Source organism: Meles meles, chromosome 6 (assembly GCF_922984935.1).
Source record: "Meles meles chromosome 6, mMelMel3.1 paternal haplotype, whole genome shotgun sequence".
NCBI lineage: Eukaryota > Metazoa > Chordata > Mammalia > Carnivora > Mustelidae > Meles > Meles meles.
Genome location: NC_060071.1, coordinates 117509046 through 117531349, shown reverse-complemented (window position 1 = coordinate 117531349; position 22304 = coordinate 117509046). Strand labels below are relative to the sequence as shown.

General features: G+C 35.0%; 1 protein-coding gene across 12 annotated transcripts in view; it reads right to left on the bottom strand.

The window, feature by feature from the left end:
- The window catches only part of GPHN (gephyrin), a 650480-nt gene that overhangs the window by 93470 nt on the left and 534706 nt on the right, over positions 1 to 22304 (bottom strand). The gene's annotated exons all lie outside the window — the stretch shown is intronic.

Sequence of the window (22304 nt, the reverse complement as noted above, 5' to 3'; positions counted from 1 at the left end):
CCCAAATATGATTTTCTTTAAAAAGCCAATTCTTGAACATCTTCATATTTGTTGATCCAGTAATTTCATTTCTAGAAAGCTATCCTAAGAAAACAGATAAAACTTTATGCACATGTTTATTTTAGTTGTTTACATTAGTGGGAAAAGTAAAGAAATAAAAAGATCAATAATACAGAAATTTAAGTAGATAATGATCTATCTTTATGAAAAGATATTCTGCAGGTTAAATTAATGCTTATGAAGAATGTTCATTGACCAGGAAAATTCTTATGACACATATTTAAAAAACATACAGAACTGCACATGTAGTATATAATTGTTACTATGTTAAGATAGATGTGTACATGTCAATAGAAAAAGATGAGAAGAGCATTCATGAAAATATAAAGCATTTGTTATTTTAGTGTGTTAGAATTATTTATGCTTTTTATTCTCTTTGGTATACTTTTCTGAAAATTTCCAAGTTTTTATAATGATAAAATATTGTTTTATATTAAAAAAGGTTTTTTTTTCTTAAGAAAAGTAAAGGAATTTTAGCCTTTGATTTTGGCTTTATTAGCCTGAAAAAAATAGTGATTACAAATAAGCAGAGGGCCAGTAATCTGTCTTGTGAAATGACTATTCAAACTACTCTGGATAATAATTGTTTTCAGCTAGAGCTTAGGAGTTTCAACTAGTGCCAACAAGAATAAGAGTTTCAAGAGTCATGACCAATCCCTTAAATCTTTTAGTAAGAATCTGTCTTTATTATATTATTATTGTTATTTCAAAGAGGCAAAAAAATAATAAATAGGAGATGGAGAAGAAACAAGAGGGGAAAGAAAAAAAAATCGAGTTTGTCTCCAAAGACATTAAGTAATACAGGACTTGATTTACAGGAGATATTCATATAATTAGAAAACTCCATTGTTTCCAGAGCTAGATGAGTGTCTTTTTTTGTTTGTTTGTTTTGTCTTTGGCTTTGTCCTTCTTGCCACTTAAGGCCTCTGATTTCTAGATCCAAGACCTAGAAGTAAGTGTGGAGATATTTTTAATTTTGTACTCTGATCCACAGTGACAGTGATACTCTTTCCTTTTAGGGAGGTGATAGCTGAAATGGAAGACAGCCTGTGTCTACTGATAGATTCTTAGCAGATTCTAGCTTCAGATATTCCTAGAAGGTTATTGCTATTCTGGAGCTATCTTGGAGCTATGGACTGATATTTAGTAAGACCAAGGAAGTGGTGAAACCAGAGTCTACTTTGGATTCACTTATATAATATTAACTGCCAGTGAACCTGAAGCTCTAAGGTAGTCCCTGATGGTGAGCCCCATGGCATTTGCCCAGGATCACAGTAAATCTCCCTAGGTGGCTCCTTGCCTGGAACCAATCTGGCCTGGGGTGGTTCATGAAAATGTAAACTCTACCCTAGCTCAGATCCTAAGAGAATGGCTTTGCTGAGATTTTGAGCTCATTAATAGTAATAATTAATAATCAAAGATAGCACAAGGAAATTAAGAAGTATAAACTTCCAGGTACAAAATAACTGGTTTTCCTGGGTCTTCAGCATAATCATGGGAGCCAATTCCTCACAATAAATCTCATCATTTTTATATAATCATATACATATATATATTTACTATATATATACATATATATATATATTCTGTTTCTTTGGAGAACCCTAACTAATACAAATGGAATAGAATAGAGGGTTCAGAAATAAACTTTTGTGTATAAAACAGTCAAATGATCTTCAATAAGGGTCAAATGATCTTCAGTGGGAATAGGACAGTCTTTTCAACAAATGGTGCTGCTATTAGGAAAACTGGATATTCACATCAAAAGAATGAAGTGGGACCCTTACCTTACACCTTTTGAGTTAATAAAAATTAACTCGATCCCGAGAGGAAAATATATAGCAGTACAAGCCTTTCTCAAGAAACAAGAAAGGTCTCAAGTACACAACCTAACCCTACACCTAAAGGGGCTAGAGAAAGAACAACAAAGAAAGCCTAAACCCAGCAGGAGAAGAGAAATCATAAAGATCAGAGCAGAAATAAGTGAAATAGAAACTAAAAAAACAATAGAACAAATCAACGAAACACGGAGTTGGTTCTTTGAAAGAATTAATAAGATCGATAAACCCCTGGCCAGAATTATCAAAAAGAAAAGAGAAAGGACCCAAATAAATAAAATCATGAATGAAAGAGGAGAGATCACAACCAACACCAAAGAAATACAAACAATTATAAGAACTACTATGAGCAACTCTACGCCAACAAATTGGACAATCTGGAAGAAATGGATACATTTCTAGAAACATATAAACTACCGCAACTGAACCAGGAAGAAATAGAAAACCTGAGCAGACCCATAACCAGCAAGGAGATTGAAACAGTCATCAAAAATCTCCAAACAAACAAAAGCCCAGGGCCAGATGGCTTCCCAGGGGAATTCTACCAAACATTTAAAGAAGAATTAATTCCTATTCTCCTGAAACTGTTCCAAAAAATAGAAATGGAGGGAAAACTTCCAAACTCATTTTATGAGGCCAGCATCACCTTGATCCCAAAACCAGACAAGGACCCCACCAAAAAAGAGACTTACAGACCAATATCCTTGATGAACACAGATGCAAAATTTCTCACCAAAATACTAGCCAATAGGATCCAACAGTACATTAAAAGGATTATTCACCACGACCAAGTGGGATTTATTCCAGGGCTGCAAGGTTGGTTCAACATCCGCAAATCAATCAATGTGATACAATATATTAATAAAAGAAAGAACAAGAATCATATGATACTCTCAATAGATGCTGAAAAAGCATTTGACAAAGTGCAGCATCACTTCCTGATTAAAACTCTTCAAAGTGTAGGGATAGAGGGCACCTACCTCAATATTATCAAAGCCATCTATGAAAACCCACTGCAAATATCATTCTCAATCGAGAAAAACTGAAAGCTTTTCTGCTACGGTCAGGAACACGGCAGGGATGTCTATTATCACCACTGCTATTCAACATAGTATTAGAAGTCCTAGCCGCAGCAATCACACAAGAAAAAGAAATTACAAGCATCCAAATTGGCAAAGAAGACGTCAAACTATCACTCTTTGCAGATGATATGATACTGTATGTGGAAAACCCAAAAGCCTCTACTCCAAAACTGCTAGAACTTGTACAGGAATTCAGTAAAGTGTCAGGATATAAAGTCAATGCACAGAAATCAGCTGCATTTCTTTACACCAACAAGACAGAAGAAAGAGAAATTAAGGAGTCAATCCCATTTACAATTGAACCCAAAACCATAAGATACCTAGGAATAAACCTAACCAAAGGGGCAAAGAATCTATACTCAGAAAACTATAAAGTACTCATGAAAGAAATTGAGGAGGACACAAAGAAATGGAAAAATGTTCCATTTCATGGATTGGAAGAACAAATATTGTGAAAATGTCTATTCTACCTAAAGCAATCTACACATTTAATGTGATCCCTACCAAAATCCCATCCATTTTTTCAAAGAAATAGAACAAATAATCTTAAAATTTATATTGAACCAGAAAAGACCTCGAATAGCCAAAGGAATATTGAAAAAGAAAGGCAAAGCTGGTAGCATCACAATTCCAGACTTCAAGCTCTATTAGAAAGCTGTCATCATCACAACAGTATGGTACTGGCACAAAAACAGACATATAGATCAATGGAACAGAACAGAGAGCCCAGAAATAGAGCCTCAACTCTATGGTCAACTAATCTTCGACAAAGCAGGAAAGAATGTCCAATGGAAAAAAAGACAGCCTCTTCAACAAATGGTGCTGGGAAAATTGGACAGCCACATGCAGAAAAATGAAACTGGACCATTTCCTTGCACCACACACAAAAATAGACTCAAAATGGATGAAGGACCTCAATGTGAGAAAGGAATCCATCAAAGTTCTTGAGGAGAACACAGGCAGCAACCTGTTCGACTTCAGCCGCAGCAACTTCTTCCTAGAAACATTGCCAAAGGCAACAGAAGCAAGGGCAAAAACGAACTATTGGGATTTCATCAAGATCAAAAGCTTTTGCACAGCAAAGGAAACAGTTAACAAAACCACAAGACAACTGACAGAATGGGAGAAGATATTTGCAAATGACATATCAGATAAAGGGCTAGTATTCAAAATCTATAAAGAACTTAGCAAGCTCAACACCCAAAGAACAAATAATCCAATCAAGAAATGGGCAGAGGACATGAACAGACATTTCTGCGAAGAAGACATCTAGATGGCCAACAGACACATGAAAAAATGCTCCACATCTCCCAGCATCAGGGAAATACAAATCAAAACGACAATGAGATATCACCTCACACCAGTCAGAATGGCTAAAATTAACAAGTCAGGAAATGACAGATGCTGGCGAGGATGCAGAGAAAGGGAAACCCTCCGACACTGCTGGTGGGAATGCAAGCTGGTGCAACCACTCTAGAAAAACAGTGTGAAGGTTCCTCAAAAAACTGAAAGTAGAGCTACCCTATGACCCAGGGATTGCACTACTGAGTATATATTCTAAAGATATAAACGTGGTGCTCCGAAGGGGCACGTTCACCCGAATGTTTATAGCAGCAATGTCCACAATAGCTAAACTATGGAAAGAACCTAGATGTCCATCAACAGATGAATGGATAAAGAAGAGGTGGTATAGATATACAATGGAATACTATGCAGCCATCAAAAGAAATGAAATCTTGCCATTTGTGATGACGTGGATGGAACTAGAGGGTATTATGCTTAGTGAAGTGAGTCAGTCGGAGAAAGACAACTATCATATGATCTCCTGGATATGAGGAAGTGGAGATGCAACATGGGGGATTTGGGGGGTAGGAAAAGAAAAAATGAAAGAAGATGGGATCGGGAGGGAGACAAACCATAAAAGACTCAATCTCAAAAAACAGACTGAGGGTTGCTGGGGGGAGTGGGGACAGGAGAGGGTGGTCGGGATATGGACATTGGGGAGGGTATGTGGTATGATGAGTGCTGTGAAATGTGTAAACCTGGTGAGTCACAGACCTGTACCCCTGGGGATAAAAACACACTATAAGTTTATTAAAACATTTAAAAAAATTAACTCAAAATGGATTAAAGAACTAAATATAAAATCTAAAACTATATCATTCTTAGAAGAAATGATACAGGAAAACTTTATGACATTGGATTTGGCAATGATTTTTTTGGTAACCGATTAATAGATAAAATATTTTCTTTATTTTTTTGAGTAATTTCTGATTTTATGACAAAATACTTCTCCCAATGATGTAAGTGGGCCTCACTTTTTTTTTAAAGTTTTTATTTCAATTCCAGTTAGTTAACATACAGTGTAATACTAGTTTCAGGTGTACAATATAGTGATTCAATACTTCCATACATCAACGACGCTTACTGCAACAAGTGTACTTCTTAATCTCCCTTCACCTATTTCACCCATCCCCCCAACCACCTCTTTCTGGTAGCCATCTAGTTTGTTCTCTATAGTCAAGAGTCTTTTTTTTTGGTTTTGGTAATGATTTCCTGAGTATGACACCAAAGGCACAGGCAACTAAAACAAACACACAAATAGGACCACATCATACTCAAAAACTTTTATGCATCACTACTGGGTATTTACCCTCAAAATACAAAATCACTAAAAGGGATACATAATGATACATGGCATTATTTACAATAGCCAAGTTATGTAAGCAGCCTGTGTCTACTGACAGATGAATGGATAAAGAAAATATGGTGTATGTATATGTATATATAGATACATATACACAATGGAATATCATTCGGCCTTCAAAAGAATGAAATCTTTTCATTTCAACAACATGGGTGGAGCTAGAGAGTATAATGCTAAGCAAAATAAGTCAGTCATAAAAAGATAAATATCATATGATTTCACTCACATGTGGAATTTAAAAAACAAAACAAACAAAGAGGGAGATACATACCAAGAAACAGACTCTTAACTATAGAGGACAAACTGAAGGTTACTAAAGGGGAGGTGGGTGGAGGGATGGGGGAAATAGGTGATGGGGATTAAAGAGTACACTTATCATGATGAGCACTGAGTGAATCACTATGTTGTACCCTTGAAAAAATACAACACTATAAGTTGTATGTTAACTATACTGGAATTAAATAAAAGACCTAAAAAAGATTATATAGAAAAAAAAAAACCCCTATGCATTAGACAACACAATCAACAGAGTGAAAAGGCAATCTATGGAATGGGAGAATATAATTGCAAATCATATATCTGATAAACAGTTAATGTCCTGAATATACAAAGAGCTCCTATAGCTTAATAACAAAAAGATCAAATAATTCAATTAAAATTGGGCAAAAAATCTGAACAGATGTTTCTCCAAAAATGATATACAAATAGTCAACAACATATGAGAAGATACTCAACATCATTAATCATTAGGGAAATGCAAATCAAAATCACAAGATATCACTTCATACCTATTAGGATGGTTACTAATAGGTTACTATCAAAAAAACCCCAGAAAATCACAAGTGTTGAGGAGAATGTGGAGAAATTGGAACCCTTGTACACTCTTGGTAGGACTGTAAGATAGTGCAACCACCATGAAAAATCATAAGAAGTTCCCTCAAAAAATTAAAAATAGAAATACCATATGTTCCATCAATTCTGCTTCTGGGTTTGTATCCAAAAGAATTGAAAGCAGATCTCAAAGAGATATTTTAACACCCATGTGCATAGTAACACTATTCATAATAGTCAAGAGGTAGAAGCAGCCCCGATGTTCATCAACAGATCAATGGATAAACAAAATGTGGTCTATGTATTTATGTACTGTCACATGATACAACATGCATGGACCTTGAAGACATTATGTTAAGGAAAATGAACCAGCCACAAAAAAACAAATACTGCATAATTCCACTTATATGAGTTATCTAAAGTAGTCCAATTCTTAGCAACAGGAAGCAGAATGGTGGTCACCAGGGGCTTGGATGAGGGGGAAAAGGGGACTTGTTTAATAGGTGTAAAGTTTCACGTATCCAGTATGAAAAAGTTACGGAGATATGTTTCACGGCAGTGTTAATGCATTTAATGTCAGAGAATTACACAATTAATAATAGTTAAGACAGTAAATTTTGTGTTAATGTGGTTTTTACTGCAATAAAAAAAGGAATGAGGTACTGATACATGCTACAACATGGATAGATCTTGAAAATATTATGCTAAGTAGAAGAATCCAGTCACAAAAGACCACATATATGATCCCATTATATGAATGTTCAGAATAGGTAAATCTATAGTAGAAAGTACATTGGTAGCTACTTACGGCTGGATGGGGGTGACTGGAGGAGATAGGAGAGGATGACAGTTAGTGAAGATAGGCTTTCTTTTGAGTGATGAAAATGTTCTAAAATTGACTGTGGTGATGGTTGTACATATCTGTGAATATACTGAAAACCCTTGAATACACACTTTAAATGGGTGAATTATATAGCATATGAGTTATATCTCAATAAAGAACAAAAACAACAGATTAAAAATGAGAATATTTATCTCATTTCGACATATAACTATATTTAGAAGAACCAAGAGGGGCAGCTGGGTGGCTCAGTGGGTTAAAGCCTCTGCCTTCAGCCCAGGTCATGATCCCAGACTCCTGGGATCGAGCCCCGCATCCAGCTCTCTGCTCAGCAGGGAGCCTGCTTCGTCCTCTCTCTCTGCCTGCCTCTCTGCCTACTTGTGATCTCTATCTGTCAAATAAATAAATAAAATCTTTAAAAAAAAAAAAAAGAAGAAGAACCAAGAAAACTCATATATATCATCTGGTTTTTATTGATCTTCAAATATCATGGAAAGAAATATAAAACATTTCACCCGGAAAGAAAGAACTACTTCACATTTAATTAAGTTTATTAGTATAAATTTAAAAATATATGTAATTAGCTAGTTAGGCGGTGTACCATGAACTATGGTCCTGCTTTCAGAATCTGAGGAGGTCATGTCCATTCTGTTCTATCCTTTCCCACACACAGTATTCTCTAAGTTCTATATAAAAAAGGATGTATATTAAATTTGATGAAGATGATAACAATAAATACATATTTCTAGATTCTGTGGGAATCAAAAATCTTAAATGTAAGGATGAGTATCATTGGGGACCCTTGTCCATATATACAATTATATGATCTCAAGAGGTAATAAGAGGAAAGAAATGGAAAAGACTGGTTGATAATTTATACTGTTTTGTGTAGTATGCTCAGTTATGCTGTAAGAAGACAGTGGCAGAGTGCTTTGTTAAAAGGTGATAGACTTTTTATGGTGTCAGCAAGATATTCATATATAAGTCAGCTTCCACATGATGATAGTCATTAAATTCTCTACTCTTTGGAGTGTTAGTTTTTTTATACTGGGATGATTGCCTAAAAATATCTTCATAAGGAGTCTATAGATTCAAATGGTTGACAATGGACATATGTAGAAGGAAATCAAAACAGAGAGCTATTTATTAAGTTGAATATGATTTGTAAGCATTGAATCCAAATGTAGTCTCTAAATGGTAAAAGTAAAATATTTAATTTGTTTGGTTGGGCATTTATTCTGGCCCAGATAATACATTTTTCTTGTGTCTTAAGTAGGATATTAGGATACTCAAGGGGCTTTTAGATATAAGAGGGAAAAGTCACTTATCAAAATGATTTCATAGTTGTAAATTTCCTTGTGTTGTTAGTTCTAAGAAGGCTTTGGAAGAAGTCAAGGGAAAACTCTGAGTTCAGTGATCCAAGAGATTGATTCCTTGTCCTTACTTTGGGTAACCAAGATACTATGAGTTTTATGAATCAGGAGTGTAGGAAGAATGTGGTAGGTAACAGAAGGCTAAAAAGAAAAGATACTATTTAAGGCCTCCTCATATAAAACATGGATATTAGACAGTTTGCTGTTGACTATAAATTTCTCAAAAGTTTACTTAAGTTCATTGTGACAGCATTGATATTGTAATATTTAAAAACTATCATCCCTTCCAATCTATATGAGAGGCTATTGAAGACTATTTTGACTTAACAGCTACCCACTGAAACAGTTGAGAAGGCAGGTCAAATAACTATTGGTAGGAACAATATTAGGTAGGGCCAAGGATTAAGGAAAGATGAATGAAACATATACAGATTTGGGTTGTTCCTGCACTAAAACAAAACAAAACAAAACAAAAAAGCCTTAAAATGAAGTATAGCATATTTACAGAAAACTTCATGATTATGTAAAGACACTAAATATTTAACATGGTGGATGCCCTCAAGTCTATCCTAATACAATTTATTCACCACTTCTTCATTGTATATTTGAAAGACTAGACAACATTATAGTTCTCATTTATGCATTACAGTCTTCACTTATGAAAGTTTCAGATGTATAAATTGAAAAAGAGTGAATGATTGAGAGGTGAGTATCTCTTTGATGAAAACAAGTACATTAATTACTCTCTAGTTACTCCAGAAGACGTGGTTATGGAACAGTACAATAAAATTCCCTGTGCTTTAAAAATATATAGCTTGTTTGAACAGGTGGTGGGTAATGGGGAGGGCACGTTTTGCATGGAGCACTGGGTGTTATGCAAAAACAATGAATACTGTTACGATGAAAAAAATAAATAAAAAAAAAGATAAACAGGAAAAAAAAATATATAGCTTGTTCAAAATGGCATTTTTCCATCTAGGGATGCTTGTTACCTGCCAGGGTGATGAGTAAGGGCAAGCATTACATAATGGTTCCTATGTCATAAAATAAAAAAAGCTTTATGCAAAGTTATAGAATTTGGAATAAAGTCTTACGAATACCAGAAACAACTATCATGATTTAGCAATACAAAAAGATGCAATACAATTGGTAATAAACTAATTCTTAGGTTGCATTGTGGTTTCATGATGTCTATTTTATTACTATCTACAACCTGCATCTGTTACATATATTCATTTCTATATATAATATAGCAAGCTTTAAAAATAATAACTGTGTAACTGTAGAAAACATTTAACTTAACTAAAATGAAAAATTCTTTAGGGGAAGTAGTTTTAAAAAATATATAAAATGTTTTTAAGGTCATAGAAAACATTTCAATTGAGATTAAGTGCTCACTTCTTTTAGTACTTAATGATGGAAACCTTGCCTCAGGTCAAATAAATAGGGTGTCATTGATAAGCAGGTAACATTTACGTCCAAGGGATCATTTAGTACAAAAGCCATATAGACAAAATGTTCTTTCTATAGTTTGAATAATTTAAAGTTTTCTTTATTGGTAAGTTATTGATCACTGTCCTATAAATTGTCAAAAGCTCCACAGGAAAAAAAAAATTGTTTTTAAATCTAATTTCCATAATTCTGAACTACAAATCCTAGTATCCGAAAAATAATTCCTAACTTTTTCAACATTGGTTCTACATTAGGATATTACAATGGTTATTACAAGAAAGGGAAGAGGTAATATGCAAGAAGTATTTTATAAAAAGAAAAAAAATGATAAAATCAAGCTCTTCCTTAATGCCCATCATCCATTTACTCCATCCCCCTACCCCCTCCCTTCTGTAGCCCTCACTTTGTTATATACAACTAATGAATCACTGAACACTATATCAAAAACTAGTGATGTACTATATGTTGGCTAATTGAACTTTAAAAAATAGAAATAAAAAAATAAAATAAAGCTCCTACATGTTTCTTGCAAGAAGAAATAACCAAAGTACCAATTACGACACTGACTTGAAAAATTACTGGTGGTTTATCTCCATATGGCTAAAATCAAAGTAATGAAATTAGCAAGGCATTATAGTTTCAAGGCTGCAATAGTATCACTGACTCACTCAATGTTGTTTCCAAATGATAACCAAAATGTTAATAGATGATTTTTTTTCTTTTAGCAAGTTAACCAAGAATATCAGGATTCTGTAGAAAAGGAATTTCTAGAAACAGAAATATAAGATTTTTAACCATTTAAATAAGTTATGTTTTCAGAAAAACTGAATTAAAGTTTTAAAAATTATTGCAAATCTGTTCTATTCTTATACACATTCAGATATATTACAAAAAGCATGTTGATCTGACTTTATTCCTATCCTTTTGTTTCACAATTAAATGAAAGACTATTTGGTTTTCCCTGGTGCATAGCCCATACTGTTTGGGGTAAGCTAACATCCTGGCAGGAGAAAAGTCTTTACTTGACAAAACAGTCAAAAAGGTAGCTACTGGGGTACCTGGGTGGCTTCAGCTTGGGTCATGATCCCAGAGTTCTGGGATCAAGCTCCCCATTGGGCTCTCTGCTAGGCAGGAAGCCTGCTTCTCCCTCTCCTACTCTCCCTGCTTGTGTTCTCTCTCTGTCTCACTGTCTGTCAATAAACAAATAAAATCTTAAAAAAAAAAAAAGTAACTTGGCACACTGGATACTCTAATGCAGAAGTTAATCAATTCCACTTAAAAAAAAAAAAAAGAAGCTATTATCATGTTTTATTCCTGACAATTCTCTTGCTGGTAATGGCAAATCTTTTACTGCCACTTAAGTTTTGTTCTCATTTGTACTAATTTTCTTCCCCATACTTTGGAAAATCTTGTATATTTACATGAATTTTCATAATTCTACTAATATAACATTGATTAAGAATAGACAGAAATGAGCTATCACTTCTAAAAACCTGACAGCTTTCTTTAAGATTTTGATCACTATAGGAATCAAGTATTTTGAGGCTTCCTTTTTAAAATTTTTCTCTTTTTATTCCATTTTAACTGAAACATTTTCCTGTTACCTATATTCTGAATCCTAACTTAATGGTATCAATATGGACTATGGCACTTCAAAATAGATACTGAAAAAAAAGATTGCTAAATAGATTATGCAAATAAAGCATGTGTACTTAAAATGTGAAAAGATAATGAGGTCTCCAAAAAGAATGGAAAACTAAGAACCATATTTAAAGACTGTATCTTGTTTTATCCTCAGATATATTCAATAAAAGCTGTATAAGTGTCCCAGTCGTATGTGTCGGGTTGGCATTGTACAGAAATTAACAGCCATATTGGTCTAGAAATGTTAAACATAATTTTTTCCATTTGTACAGGGGTAACGCACTGTATTAAATATGTAAGGTCTTATCTACATGGGTTTGATTACAGAAACTAATAAAGTATTCTCTAAATAATGAAAAAAAAGCTGTATAAACTAATTTTAAAATCATACTAAAATTCTTTCTAAGGTTTTTGGTTAAATATGAGTTATTTTGGAGGTGCCTGGGTGGTTCAATAGGTTGAGCGTCAAGCCCCACATCAGCCTCTCTGCTCAGCTGCAAGTGTCTTCCCCCTTTCCCTCTGTGATCTGTCTTACTCTCGCTCTCTCAAATAAAATCTTTCAAAAATAGACAAATAAATATGAGTTATTTTCTATCAAAATTGCTTAAAGTGAGATATAATATACTTTATTTAAGAAAAGAGGATATATATATATATATATATATATGGAAATATACAATGGTATGCATAGAAGAAAGTATGAAATAGGAAGATTAGTCTACCTGCTTGCAACATAGGAATAATTAGGCCGATATTATAAATCTGATTCCTATGTGAGTTAATTTTACTCAATTATGTAATTATAAAAATAACTTCCCCACACAAAGAGGCTTTGTAAGTATTGTGATAATAGCACACATGTGGTATATCCACAATATTGGGCAAGAGGGAAGCACCTAGAGCACATATACAGAGGAAAGACTGGTAATATAATCATAATCTTTGGATATGAAAAATGGCATAATTCTCTAGACATTGTGATTACACACACACTCACACACGTACATGCACATAAAAATACATCACAAATATATAGATAGTGATGTTTATATTTGAAGAATACAGGGAGAAATATGAAAGGAATGATGTAATCAGAAGCATAAGATGTACACATTTTAGAAGCGTAATGAAGTTTATGGACTAAATAGAGGAGACTATCTGAAGGGAATTATGAATGAATTCAAATGGCCACACTGATAGAAAAACCTACAGCAAATGCCAGCAGAGACCAATCCCCAGGAGATATCCTAGGTGAAGACCTTACTGGACTGGAGGTAGAAACTGGTAGTAATTTGGATAATGAAAAAACATGCTTTCACTCGAAATATTTGAACGACTATCTGAATTTTCTGCTTTAATTTTGCAAAGCGCAACCAAAGACAAGCAGAAACACAGTGAAAACTGTTGCTTAGGTAAATTTTCTAATGAGATAGGGAGCACAGGCCTGAATGACCTGGGTGGGTGGAATGTAAATCTGTTTACAACAAAATGCATAGGGTTCCAGAGATTGTTAACATGGATCAACAAATGCACCTGAGTCAAGGAATTCTAGATTTGACTTTGTAATTTACAAGTGCTTGTCCTAAGGCTACAATCTTATTAGAATCCTAACATGGAGAAGGAAGGGAAAGGAATCAGTTACTAAATTCCAAATATGACAGCTTTGTAAAAACTCAATGATTAATATATAATATTTCTTTTAATAGTACTTCATAACGACCTTGCTGGGTAGACATTATTTCTATTTTTAATGTATGAGGGAAATGGTATCTGGAAATGTTATGTAGCTCCATAAAAAGTAAAGCAAGGCAAAAAGTATGTCTGATGGCAAAGCTCCTTCCAGTATATCTTACTTCCTTTTTCCTTATTGTCTAATAGCCTCTGAATTGTCAGGAGAAGTTAATGCATTCCTAACATGACTTGTGAACCACTTTGGTGAGAATCTCCTGTGGCTTAGAATCAGGAGCTTCTGCATTTATTCTAGAGGGCAGTGAAATTCTGCTTTAGATTACTGCCTAAAAATAGACAGTTATCTATTAAGTTAGACACAGGGAGAAGTCCTTCTGCTATGGTAAGTAATCTCAAAGAGATACTTTACTGTCTCAAACTAGTTCTCATAGGAAAGCTTAAAGTTTCCTTGACTAGAATTATGTAAGTCCTTTGTAGAAAAACAAAGAACCCAAGTCAGAGGTGCTGAAATCTTTGGTCATGTAATCTTAAATAAGAAAGCCTAGTGCTTGTAATCTAAAATAATGCTCCTAAGGCGGCAGAATTCTTTCTATTGAAAGATCAAGTTTTCCAGTCTTAACTGAAAGAGATTGGGAATTACAGGGATGGTGCCAGAATATTTTAATCTGCCTTAAAGGAAGTAGCTGGTGCTGTACTAAATGTGAAGTTATAATTTATTCATGTCATGCATTTTGTAAGCAAAGAGGATGAATCGCATATGGCAGTCTAACAAATACTATCACCTATTGTTACTCTAGGTATGTCTCTTCCAAGAAACCAAAGGAAGGTTATTTATAGTCAGTGGAGCACTTGCTCCTTAAAGGCCTTGCTTGCAGATAGGAGCTGAAAATAGTACATATGCTAAAGAATAGACCACAGATAACAGAAAATTCATCTGCAGCCCAAACAGATTAAAACAACCAGTACACATACATGCACATCTAGGCACTTGTTTTAGAATAATTTTCATGCTGATTTGAGATGTAGTGTATTATTGTAGAATGAGCAGCAGACCAGGAGTCAAGAATTCTAGGTTATCCTTGGTTTTAATCATAACCATGTGTCCAGCTTTAACTGGCAGCATCACGTTACCTGATTTCAAGCTTTACTACAAAGCTGTGATCACTAAGACAACGTGGTACTGGCATAAAAACAGACACATAGACCAATGGAACAGAATAGAGAGCCCAGATATGGACCCTCAACTCGATGGTCAAATAATCTTCGACAAAACAGGAAAAAAAATACAATGGAAAAAAGACAGTCTCTTCAATAAATGGTGCTGGAAAACTGGACAGCTATATGTAGAAGAATGAAATTCGACCATTCTCTTACACCGTACACAAAGATAAACTCAAAATGGATAAAAGACCTCAACGTGAGACAGGAATCCATCAGAATCCTAGAGGAGAACATAGGCAGTAACCTCTTCGATATCAGCCACAGCAATTTCTTTCAAGATATGTCTCCACAGGCAAAGGAAACAAAAGCGAAAATGAACTTTTGGGACTTCATCAAGATCAAAAGCTTCTGCACAGCAAAGGAAACAGTCAACAAAACAAAAAGGCAACCCACGGAATGGGAGAAGATATTTGCAAATGACAGTACAGACAAAAGGTTGATATCCAGGATCTATAAAGAACTCCTCAAACTCAATACACACAAAACAGATAATCATATCAAAAAATGGGCAGAAGATATGAACAGAGACTTCTCCAATGAAGACATACAAATGGCTATCAGACACATGAAAAAATGCTCATCATCACTAGCCATCAGGGAGATTCAAATTAAAACCACATTGAGATATCACCTTACACCAGTTAGAATGGCCAAAATTAGCAAGACAGGAAACAACGTGTGTTGGAGAGGATGTGGAGAAAGGGGAACCCTCTTACACTGTTGGTGGGAATGCAAGTTGGTGCAGCCACTTTGGAGAACAGTGTGGAGATTCCTCAAGAAATTAAAAATAGAGCTTCCCTATGACCCTGCAGTGGCACTACTGGGTATTTACCCCAAAGATACAGATGTAGTGAAAAGAAGAGCCATCTGTACCCCAATGTTTATAGCAGCAACGGCCACGGTCGCCAAACTGTGGAAAGAACCAAGATGACCTTCAACGGATGCATGGATAAGGAAGATGTGGCCCATTTACACGATGGAGTATTATGCCTCCATCAGAAAGGATGAATACCCAACTTTTGTAGCAACATGGACGGGACTGGAAGAGATTATGCTGAGCGAAATAAGTCAAGCAGAGGTCAAGTATCATATGGTCTCACTTATTTGTGGAGCATAACAAAGAACATGGAGGACATGGGGAGATAGAGAGGAGAAGGGAGTTGAGGGAAACTGGAAGGGGAGATGAACCATGAGAGACTATGGACTCTGAAAAACAACCTGAGGGTTTTGAAGGGGTGGGGGGGGTGGGAGGTTGGGAAACCAGGTGGTGGGTAATAGGGAGGGCACATATTGCATGGAGCACTGGGTGTGGTGCAAAAACAATGAATACTATTACGCTGAAAAGAAATAAAAAAAAAAAAAGAACATTATTACATTTCTTTGGTTTAAAATTCCCTCATCTTTAAAGTAAGAGAGACTACTTGATTTCCCAATTACCTTCTTTCTGTAATATTCTAAGTATTTCACATATTATACTCTAAAATTCCTTCATAGAAAGTTACCCTATGTCTCTGATTTTGACAGCAATCTCTTCCAGAATTTCTGTACATATTTATACTGTTTTCAGTAATTCTTATTGATTCTTCTCAGACATATATATATATATTTTTTAGAGATGTTACAGTTTCAAACTGCTTCATAGATTCAGTGGTTCTAAACATTACTTACAAAACATGAACTCTCTTTATGGGCTTCTCTAATTGTAGGTGTCAGAGAATTTGTACAGGCAAAATACTTAGGATTTTAGACTACTGTGAAGGATTTTCAGTTTCCCCTTTGCCACTCCCTAAACTTTTCTATTCAGTGATTGAAGGATGAAATTCAATATTTAATGGTACATCCCACAGAAATAAAAATAAACTATGAACATTCTGGATAGAAGATCAAATTAGCCATAACATTCCCTTAAGCCAAAGCCTAATCCAGAGCAAGAACCTAACTCTCTTCAATTCTGTGAAGACTGAGACAGGGGAGGAAGCTGCAGAAGAAAAGTCTGAAGCTAGCAAGAGGTTGGGTCATGAAGTTTAAGGAAAGAAGCCATCTCCATAACATCAACAATGTGCAAGGTGAAGTAGCGGGTGCTGATGGAGAAACTGTAGCAAGTTATGCAGAAGATCCAGCTAAGATTATTAAGGAAGGTGGTGGCACTAAGTAAGAGGTTTTCAATGTAGACAAAACAGCCTTTTATTGGAAGGAGATGCCATCTGGAACTTTCATAGAGGGGAGAAGTCAATGCCTGGCTTCAAAGCTTCAAAGGACAGCCTAACTCTCTTGTTAGAGGTTAACACAGGCGTTGACTTTCAGTGGAAAGCAGTGCTCATTGACCATTCTAAAAATCCTAGGTCCCTTAAGAATTATGCTAAATCTACTCTGCCTATGCTCTATAAATCGAACAACAAAGACTGGATGACAGCACATTGGTTTATAACATGGAATAACATGAGTATTGTAATTGCACAGTGAGATTAATGCTGTTTTAAGCCTGTTAGCACATCCATTCTGCAGCCCATGGATCAAAGAGTCATTTTGACTTTCCAATCTTATTATTTAAGAAATACATTTCATAAGGCTACAGTTGCTATAGATAGAGATTCCTCTAATGGATCTGGGTAAAGTAAATTGAAAACCTTTTGGAAGGGACTCATATCTCAATGCCACTAAGAACATTTGTGATTTGTGGGAAGAAGTCAAAATATTAACAGGAACAAGAGTTTGGAAGAAGTTGATTCCAACCCTCTTGGATGACTTTGAAGGGTTCAAGATTTCAGTGGAGACATAACTGGAGATGTGGTGGAGATAGCAAGAGAATTAGAAGAATTAGAAGTAGAACCTGAAGATATGACTAATTTGCTAAAATCTCATAAAAAACTTTACCGTATGAGGAATTGCTTCTTATGGATGAGCAAAGAAAGTGATTTCTTGAGATGGAATCTACTCCTGGTAAAAAAGTTGTGAAGGTTATTGAAATGACAACAAAGGTTTAGAATGTTACATTAACTTATCTGATAAAACAGTGCAGGATATGAGAGGATTGACTCCAGTTTTGAAAGAAGTTCTGTTGCAGGTAAAACACTATCAAACAGCATCACATGCGACAGAGAAATTGTTCGTGAAAGGAAGAGTCCATTTATTGCAGCAAACTTACCTGCTGTCTTAAGAAACTGCTATAGCCACCCTAACCTTCAACAGCCACCACCCTGATTGGGGGCAGCCATCAACACTAGGGCAAGACCTTCTGCCAGCAAAAAGATTGTGACTCACTGAAATCTCAAATGATGGTTAGTATTTTTCAGCAGTAAAGTATTTTTTTTAAATTTTATTTAAATTCTAGTTAGTTAATATATAGTGTAATAGTAGCTTCAGGAGAGAAATATTTTTTTAAAAAAAAGATTTTATTTATTTATTTGAGAGAGAAAGAGTGCATGAAAGAAAGCACAAGTCAGGGAGAGGCAAAGTTAGAAGCAGAATCCTCGCTGACCAGGGAGTCTGACATGGGACTCAATCCTAGGACCCTGGGTTTACCTGAGTCGAAGGCTGACACCCAGCTGACTGAGCCACCCAGGTACCCCAGTAAAGCATTTTTTAATTACAGTATGTACTTTCTTTTTTATACATAATATTATTGCAACATTTAACAGAATTTATATAGCATAAACATAATTTTTATAAGCAGTGGAAAACTGAAAATTCATTTACTTACTTACTTTATTGCAATATTCACTTTGTATTGTGGTAGTCTGGAACATCTGCTATATCTCTTAGATTATGTCTGTACTTTGGCATCAAATTGGAGAATGGATTGGAAGGATGCTAACTGGGGGCAGTGAATCTATTATAACTATCTGGGAAGTTAATAATAAAGATCTAAACTAAAATCAATAGCAGTGGAGATGGAGAACAAGGGATGGATTCCAGAGGATGCAGAAGAAACACGTAGAGGTACAGAAAATAAGTTTAGTATTGGTCATGTTAAATTTACTAGCAGCAGGTATACATTTGGTGTATTAGTTTGGAGCTCAGGCAAGGTTTGGGAAGTGTTATAGAACTAATAATCACATAATATTTGAAACACATGAGATTATTTGAAGTAAATCTGTAAGATCTGAAAAGGGCCAAAGATGTAAATTCTAAAGAAAGTTTACATTCAAGGAACTGAAAAAGGAAAGTAAGCCTACAAGAGCCAATAAAGGAGATAAGTACTACATTATCTACCTCTCCTGTACTATAGTGAGATTCATGGGGCGACAGTTTCATTTTATTCATCTTTTATATGTGGGACCCAACATAGTACCTGACATTCAGTAGGTGTTTACTAAATATTTGTTGAACAAACTGAATACGTTTTTATATATGGTATTGTCTTTTAAATACCTAACTAAAGAGCTTGGAAGCTTTAATTATAATACCCTTTTGCCTTAAAAATTGAGTTTGATCCAACTCAAAGGCTGAATGCAAACCTCTATACGGGTGGAAACACTTGACAAGGAAGTTAACCATTCTTGAAGAGTTTGCTTACTTATGAGTGGCAACTGATTTAATGAACAATGGGGGGAACAAGCACATGAAGGGAAAAAAGAATCCATCTCACATCATTTTTTTTTCCTAAAAGAAAAATAAAAATAGCCATTTTCAATTCTGTTTTTTCCTTAGAAGAACTGAGATTTCTATCTAAATGTGACTTTGGCATACACAGTAAGATCATCCAAGGGACTGATATTAAGGGAAACTACCCTGAAATTATCACAAGCCAGAGATGGTTAACTTATTTTTATAATAAGTAAAGTATTACTTAAACTTTTTTCCAACTTAAGTTTATATTCATATTTTCTGAAAATGTCTTGGTGTTGATATAAAAATATCTGAATATTTTGCTTTTAATAATATAAAGAAACCTATTTCATTATCATTATTTTCTGAAATCACATAGTTAATTGCTGAATAATTCCCCACTCCAATTTTTAAATCTTTATTTCCTTTAATGAGGGGTAAAACAAAAGTGAAAGAAAAGGTTCCAGCCTAATGACATACACATACCTAGAAGAAAAGTCAAAGATGTATAACTATATAAAAACAACTTTTGTCTAAGTAAGGTTGGGGACCAAAGAGCCAGAATTGGGTATTTAATATTTCATGAGTTTTTGACTTTTTTTTTTTAAAGTTTTATTTATTTACCTCATCTCTACACCCCACATGGGGCTCAAACTTATAAACCTGAGGTCAGAGTCACATGTTCCCCCAACTGGGCCAGCCAGGTCCCCATAGCTCTTTTAACATAATTTGTTATGTTTTCTACCATTATTTTTGTATTTTAATACTGAAAGAAAAGTATTATCATCAAAGAATGTAAGTCTTGAGATTATTCTGCTGTTTCTGTAAGTTTGGGTTTCCTTGCAGAAAAATTATGGTGTTTGTGTAGATGCTCTCTAATGGTCATTGAAGTTTGAATATTTTATGATCATGAATAAAGTCTTTTATTTGTAAAATCAATCCTTTTGTGTTTATCTGCATAACAAAAACAATTAAGAAACTATATTTTATTCAAATTGCACTAAAACTTCTATGTTGAATTTTTAGAAAAGAAAATGGTTGATTAAAAACTGAAAACACAGGAGGACACTACCTTTCCATTGTCTTTCCACAGGCTGGTCTCCACATGCTATTAACCTAAGAGCTTATGTGCATATTCAGCATACTAAATGAGAAGAACATGCACCCAAGAGTACTTTATTCAGCAAAGCTATCATTCAAAATGGGTGGAGAGATAAAGAGCTTCCAGGATTGGCAGAAACTAAAAGCATATGTAACCACCAGGCCAGCCCTGCAATAAATACTAAGGGGGGCTCTATAAAAGAAGAAAGACGCCAAGAGTAATATAGCCCAGAAATTTACAGAGACAATCCATAGAAACAGGAAGCGTTTCTAGGACAATAGGATGGCAATATATACCTGTCTTTCAGTAGTAACTCTCAACATGAATGACCTAAATGCTCCCATGAAAAGGCACAGAGCTGCAGATTGGATACAAAGACAGGAGCCATCTACATGCTGTCTAGAAGAGACTAATTTTGAACCTAAATACACTGCTGGACTGAAAGTAAGGGGATGGAGAGCCATTTATCTTGCCAATGGACCTAAAAAGAAAGCTAGGGTAGCAATTCTTATATCAGAAAATTAGAATTTATATCAAGATTGTAATAAGTAATCCAGAGGGACACCATATCATACTTAAAGGTTTAACAACAAGAAAATCTAACAATTGTAAATATCTATGTCCCCAACATGGGAGCAGCCAACTACATCAGCCAGTTGTTCACCAAAATGAAGAATCAGATCGACAATAATACTTTAATTGTAGGAGACCTCAAGACTCCACTCTCAGCAATAGACAGATCATCTAAGCAGAAGATCAACAAAGAAACAATAGCTTTGAATGACACACTGGACCAGAGGGACTGCATACATATATACAGAAAATTCCACCCTAAAACAACAGAATACTCATTCTTCTCAAACATACATGGAACTTTCTCCAGAAGAGACCACGCACTGGGTCACAAATCAGGTCTCAACCTCTACCAAAAGACTGAGATTATCCCCTGCATATTCTCAGACAACAATCCTTTAAACTAGAACTCAATCACAAAAAAAAAATTTGGAAGGAATTCAAACACTTGGAAGCTTCTCATTGAAAACGAGATGGATGAAGCAGAAAAACTAAGGTCAGATTGGTTGCTCAGGGATCAATGGATAAATTAATATGGTTTTTACATTTTACATTTAAAAAGATGTTTTCCACAAAGGAAAACATGGTTACAAGACATATTATCTCTCATTTCTGAAAAAAAGGACAGCAGGCAGACATAGAGTTAACTACTTTCCTCACTCAGGACTGATAATCCTTTCTTTTGTTTTTAAGATTTATTTATTTGAAGTCCTTTTTTATAAAAATGATTTATTGATTTATTTGAGAGACAGAGAAGAGTGTGGGTAGGGGCAGAGGGAGAAAGAATCCTCAAGCAGACTCCTCACTGACCATGGAGCCCTATGTGGGGCTGGACTCCAGGACCCTGAGATTATGACCTTAGCAGAAACCAAGAGTAGGACACTTAACTGACTGAGTCACCCAGGTGCCCCTATTTATTTATTTGACAGAGAGAGAGAGCATAAGCAGGAGGGGGCATGGATGAGAGAATCTCAAGCAGACTCCATGCTGAGCATAGAGCCTGAGACAGGGCTTGATCTTATGACCCTGAGATCATGACCTGAGCTGAAACCAAGGATTGAACACCCAACCGACTGTGCCACCCAGGCGCACCTGATAATCCTTTCTTTAGTTTAGAGTATTGGTATTTCGACAGACAGGGTAAACACAGTTAATTATTTTCCTTCTTTCTTTCTTTTTTTTTTTAATGAAGAGGAAGCTTTATAGGTGCTTTACTCTCTAATACCATTAAGACTGATCTTACAGTTGAGTAGAAATAAAGCAAAAGGAATTATATAGTAATTATGACAATGGTTAATAACCTTTCTCCTTCAGGAAAGCCATGTATTTATATTATTATGAAT